Source organism: Lathamus discolor, chromosome 3, assembly GCF_037157495.1.
Source record: "Lathamus discolor isolate bLatDis1 chromosome 3, bLatDis1.hap1, whole genome shotgun sequence".
Lineage (NCBI taxonomy): Eukaryota > Metazoa > Chordata > Aves > Psittaciformes > Psittacidae > Lathamus > Lathamus discolor.
Genome location: NC_088886.1, coordinates 24618909 through 24625772, shown reverse-complemented (window position 1 = coordinate 24625772; position 6864 = coordinate 24618909).

The window sequence follows — 6864 nt, the reverse complement described above, 5'->3', positions numbered from 1 at the left end:
GCTCACTGTGGGCTATTCACATGCAGAGATCACTTTCTCTGGCGTCTGGCTTTATTAAAAGACTCTTACAAAGCACATGTATTTTTCTTTTCTCTGAGGCTCATCTCATCCTTCCAGAAATCCCGTCTTCTCCATACTCTTCCATTACTATGGGTAATTTTTCTGCAGGCTAAACAGCCCCAGCTCTCTCAGTCTCTCCTTGTTCTATAGATTCTTCAATCCCATGATCATCTTTGAGGCTGTTCACTGGACTCACTCTAGTAAGCCCATGTCTTCCCTTTACTGGGGAGCCCATTGCTCCAGATGCATCCCACCAGCGCTGAGCAGAAGGGAAAGATAACCTTCCTTGACCTGTTGGCAACTCTCTTCCTAATGCAGGATACTGCAGGGGCACATGTTCTGCTTGTCTACCAGGACCCCCAGGTCCTCTTCAGCCCAGATGCTTTCCAGCTGTGTGGCCCCCAGTCTGTACTCGTGCCTGGCCTTATTCCTCCCCTGCTGCAGGACATTGCACTTCCCCTTGTTGAAGATCATGAGGTTCCTGTCAGCCCATTGCTCCAGCCTGTCAAGGTCTCTCTGGTGAGGGTGTTCTCTGCTCAATCATAAGGTCGTTAATGAAAAGGCTAGGCAGTACTGGCCCCAAAAGAGCAGTGTATTTCAGGAAGTTCAGGAATAATTTTGCAGTGCTCTGCAGAGCCATTCAGAGAGAGTTTGGATTTTCTGAGTATCTTAAGAGAGTTTTAGAGCAGCTTCATGCTGTTGACAGCATGAGAAAAGTTTTACAGTAGCTTGAAGTGGTTTAGAGCTGCTTAGAACAGTTTATAGGAGTTACGGATGGTACAGTAGAGAGTTAAAGGCATTTGAGATGTATTTAGAGACAGATTAGTACTGTTTGTAGCAACATAGAGGAGGCGTAGCTCAATTTAGTGGTATTCTGAAGTTTTTGGAAGAGCTTTAGAAAAAGTAAAACAGTTCTACAGTTGTTTAGAGTGCTTTACAGGAGTTTTAGTACATTTCATAGGACTTTAGAGTTGCTTAGAACTGCTAACAGGCCATCTAGAGAAGTCAGATCGATTTAGAGCAGTGTGGAGCTGCTTAGTGCTGTTCAGTCTTAGATGACTTCAACGAAGTTTCAGCAGCTGTTTCTCTGAACAGGACTTTGAGAACTACAGGAAGGAGTTCTAGAGCAGTTGAAAGGAGACTGAGCAGGGTTTGAGATCTTTTTTGAAGCATTTTATTGCTACTCAGACACATTGTGGAACAGTATAGTGCATTTTAGAGTATTCTTTTAAAGGAGCTTTTTAAAGGAGTTCAGACTGGTTTAGTGGCACCCTAGAGTGTTTTAGAATCAGCTAAATTATTTATAAAGGTGTAATTTATGGGGTTTAATAATAGCTCTTTAAGAGCTCATCAGGGGCATTTTGTAGCTGTCTGATAGTACTTTAGAGAGGTTTCAAGCACTCAAAGTATATTCAAGCAGTTCTAGAGATCCTTAGAGGAGTTTAAGAAGACCACAGGAAATTCAAGGATCAATAGAGAGAAGTTCTAGATAAGATCAGATGAATCTGAAAACTGCTTAGAGAAGGTTTAGAAAGATGTTAGTACCATTTAGAGGACCCTAGCACTCTTTAAAGTGTATTATAGCTTTTCAGAACTGTTTTGTGTGCTTTTGAGGAGTTCTGGAGGAATTTGGAGTTATTTGTCAATCTCCAGAGCTCTTTGCAGGAAGTTTAAAGGCCTTTTAAAGGTGGTAATAAATCCTTCGGGATGTTTAGAGCCACTCAGTGGCAGTTTAGAGCTGATTAGAAGAGTTTTAGAGTGGTTTAGAGACCTCTTGGACATATGTAAATTACACGTGGTTTGAGGCAATTGCCTCACAGTAGCAATACAGAGGTCCTTACAGCTCTTTAGAGCTGATTAAAGGGCTTATAGGGCAATTTAGAATAGACATGCAGTGGTTTAGAGCTGCCTAGAGGGAGTACAAGAAACTTTAGGGTTGCCCTAGCCCATCACCTCCCCAGTTCAGTGCTGGTTCAGGGTTAGGACTGTCTTTCCACATCTCTTGAAGCCACCATCACTGTTTCTGAGTGCCCTCACTACATCTGTCCCTCTCCCCCAGTCCTTGGGTGAGGTTTTGTGTTCCAGGGCAGTCTTTGCTTACCTTTGGAAAAAATGCAATGAGGAAAAAGATTGTAAAGATTCTAAAACTCTCTGATATTTACACTAATAAGTCCCTATGTAATTACTAGAATGAAAAAGAATTGTGCTTTAACCAAAACCAATACACATATTATTCCACAGAGTTCTGAAGGACAGCAGTACTACGTAATACAGTGGATAATTACTCTCTTCATTCCTCCTACAGTCATCGGCAAATGAATACCTGCACATCCCCTTATGCTAATGTCCTGAGTGCTAGCATACTACATGCAATCAGCAGTGCAATGACGTGTGAGTTCAGTTTTAAAGATGAGAGAAAAAGAAATGAGTTTATCATTGTTATTTAAAATACTTCCTCTCCTTTTTACTCATTTCATGTGTGTATTTAATGCCAGATATATCTTTCCAATGGAAAAAAAAACCCAAACCAACCACAGTTTAGGAAGGCTTAAATGATTGTGGAAATTTATATTCTGGAGATTCTGAGTACATGAACTCACATTCACTCAAAAATCTGCATTGTAAATTTTGGGCAAGGCAGAGGAAGAGTTCAGACTGCAGCTGCAGCATCCTGTGCAGTAACCGGAAAAGCATCTTCTACTTACCAGTGAAATAAACACTAAAGTGTCACTGGTGCCAAAGATCAGAGGATAATAAGAACACCAGTGAAAAGAGGAACAAAAATCAGCAGCTATTTTTCCAAAACAAGTACGTATAGGAATAAAAATACAGTTTTATACAATTAAGCAATTTTTCTGTAAGGAAAACAAATAAATGTCAAAAGCTTATCTAAATAACACTATAAGGTTGTCATGGTTTAACTCCAGACAGCAACTAAGCACCAGGCAATCTCTCACTCACTACCCCCCTGGTGAGATGGGGGAGAGAATAAAAGTGAGAAAATTCATGGGTTGAGATAAAGACAGTTTAATAAGTAATGCAAAAGGCACACATGCAAGCACAGCACAGCAAGGGATTCATTTACAACTTCCCATCAGCAGGCAGGTGTTCACCCATCTCCAGTAAAGCGGGGCTACATCACATGTAACGGTTACTTGGGAAGACAAATGCCATTGCTTCAAACATCTCCCCCTTTTACGTTCTTCCCCAGCTTTATACACTGAGCATGGCATCCTACAGTATGGGATCTCCCTTGGGTCAGTTGGGGTCAGCTGACCCAGCTGTGTCCCCTCCCAAATCCTTGTGCACCCTCAGACTACTTGCTGGTGGCACGGGGTAAGAAGCATAACAGGCCTTGACTCTGTGCAACTAGTGCTCAATAATACTAAAGCATCCCTGTGTTATCAGTGCTGTTTACAGCACAAATCCAAAACATCTCCCTGTAGTACTTACTATGATGAAAATTAACTCTACCCCAGCCAAAAACAAAGGTAATTTCAAATAGGGAAAAACACTTTTTTTGTTGCCACGTGCCAAAATAGTGGACTCAAATATCTATAAAGAACTCTACCAGTTACATTATTCAAATAACTGATTTGCTGAGGTAACTTAACTACTAAAGCCCAAGGCCCTGCAAGTTTCCACCAGACTTTGTTTTTGCTGTGTTAACACTTCCAACAGTTTCTACACCGACTACAATTTACCACCCTCATCCTTTACTTGTACTTTCCCCAAATCACATTTCTCCCTATCTATGCACAGTTTTAATGTGTATTTTCCCATTTATTAAATTATCATGAGTGCAGTTTCTGTCAGCCATAAATAAATTTATCCAGATACAATTTTCTTTCAAAGACAGACCCAAGAACAAATACGAAGTATCCAAGCCTGAATGATGGCAGAAATTAAAAAATAAAACACCTGTGAAAGTGGGGAAATTCTGTCAAATACTGTCTTGGCTAGCTGGTAATCAAAATACACCAACTGAGAAGCTGATGTGATGTCATTTTATGTAGAGCATCTACCTCATTTTCTTTGTCCTAAATCTAAAGGTGCAAAAATCAAAAGTAATACTAACCTCTCAGATTTTAGATTTGAGCTTGAAACTGTTAAGCTGGCTATCAGTTCTGCCTGGAAGTTTGCCAGTTTAACTCTTTTAGAACTGAGCATAACCTGGAGGATTTTCCTAATTTAGGATTTTCTCAGCTGACCTACACAGACATTCAGACTGGTGTGTCTGCTGCATAAATGACGTTTAACATGCAAAGATATTAATATTTTAGATGTTAAGGTGCTTAGATGCTTAATCTTCCCATTACAAGTCAACTAATAGATACTAGACTATATTCAATGTAAGGCTTAGAAACAGAAGGAATAATCACTGTACACTGAATCCATTAGTGAGCTAAAGTCATTGGCAACAAGAGATTTTGAGGGACTTTTGTATTAAAGTAAAACTCACCTCTGAACACAACCAACAGTGCCACCTGCTGCAGAATCGGCTCATCTTCAAAAATGAGAAAGACCAGGTTCTTAAAGAATCTATCTCTGGAGGCCTCACATGCATGACCTAAATAACAAAAGTGCCCACCAAAATCCACACCCACTACCAAAATCCACACTGTTATGAAATATGAGAAGTTCTGATATGATCCATACTCATGCAAGTAAGATCAGGAAGAAGCTTAGGAAAGAAACTCTCAGCTAGGGTAACACAGATTTGTGCTTAGGGGTTTGCTGGATTGACAGGCCACAAAGAGAATACTTTCCTACAGCCACACATCACCAATGCCTGTGTGCCAACAAATACGTTCACAAATAGATTGCTAGGGCTTCACATTCATATTACCCAGCTGTGCTTCACACTACCCAGTATGTACAACAGTGGTCCTCAACCCATCCAGCTGAAAAGCTATTACAAGAGACGCCCCTAGGAAGAAGCTCACCAGTTCAGTTTCAGTAACCTTTTCATGTCTTTTTGGGAAAAGTGGAAAACATTACTTCAGGAGAACATTTTCTTTAAGATATTGATTCTTATGCTCTGGCTTTGTTTTCATCATCTCTGCACATGTTCTCAGGTCCCTGGGACTCCATAGGAAAACCCTGGGATCTCTAGAGCAATTTCTCCATACCTTTTCCGGGCTCATGAGGCTTTTCTCATAATTTTATAATAATCCTTCAGCAGAGTCAGGAGCTCAACCCAGGCCCAGGGCAGAAGAGCTGCCAGGTGATCCCATGCAGCAGATAGATAGATTGACAGACTAAAGAACGATGAGAATGAGAAGGAAAGAGGGAGGCAAAAAAAGAAGGGAGGGAAGAGGAGAAAGGGAAGAAGGGGGTCAAAGCAGGTGAAGAAAAAGGAAAAAGTTACCTTAAAAGTCTAGGAAGGTGGATCAAAGAAAGAAAATGCGAAGCCACTGTGCTCTGCCCACAGACAGGGCAGAGGTTATCTGCCCAAGGAACTGCTGGAAGATGCAGATAAAAAAAATTACTCTTCCTGAAACTGACACTGAACTCCTACTTCCATCTGGAGAGGCTGTCCAGGCAGGTGAGACTTGGGCTGCCGCTGTGTTAACACTGGTGTTGTGTAGTAGTTAACTACTTCCTTTTTCTGTATTGCTTGAAAGCATTATTTGTGGTATGGATTGTTGGTGACTTCAAATACTGGGCTTTCCTCCTGATAAGAAACTATCAGTAAATGTCTGTTATCCTTAAGGCTGTTATTTTGAGCCCTCTCTTTAAGTAATGTTCTTAAATGATTGATGCCTGGCTCTTTCCTCTTCAGAGTTGTGTTTGCAAAGGCGGTGTATTCTCTCTCACCTTTAATATCTAAAAACTGGGATTTGTAGAAGCCTTCTCTTTCTTTGGAGCAAGGAGATAGGAGGCTTCTTTTGAGAGATGAATATGTAGGAAATCACAGTTCATCTAACAACATATAAAGGCACTTTTGCTGCCCTGGACTATTATTTACAGTAACATCACACGCTCAACATCTTTCTTGTGAAGTGAGGGTTTCTGCATCATCTGATAAGTGCATGTTTGTAAAAGCAAATGCCATTTATATGTGAAGACTCTCAGCTCTTTTAAATGAAGATAATTATCAAACACAAGGCTAACTGATGTTCTTACAGGCTTAGGCAGAAATGCAAAACTGGAGCATTCAGGTTGAAACCACTTGTTAGAACTCACGAGTGGCCAGACTGGAGATAGATGCATCCCTCACTCACAGTTTTTTCATACTACACTACAGACTTGTCAGTTACAAGAATATGACTCAGATATCATTAACCGTACTGCAACAAAACTTTTTTTCCCATGCTTATCCAATTCTGACACAATCAGGTCAGTGGAAAAGGTTCATCTTTTCTGTGCAAGTAGTCAAGGCTTGCCTGTAGGGATAAAGGAACTTACAAGAAGATTGCATTGATTTGACAGCAGCTGTTGTCTTGCTGCTGCAGAGCAGATGTAAGCATTTTTCCTATGTAGCTTGTTGCTTAAGGTCTTGTCTGGGCTTGTTATAGATAGGGTCTATAAAGTAAACAAATGGAAGTAACAAGTGATCATATCACAGGCTTGTCCTTATACTTACCCAATGGAAGCTGTTAGTCTGAAAAGCCATTACTGAAATACAAGTTTACCACAGTGTTCTGTGTGGAAGTGCCTGCTGAAAACAGTAAAGCCACAAACCATATGCTTTGATGTGCCTGTGCTCTCACTTCTATTCACTGAGTTTAAAGCAACAGTACAGAAAAACACTGCTTTGTCAGCTATTCTAGAAAACACCAGCCAAGTCCCAGACATGTA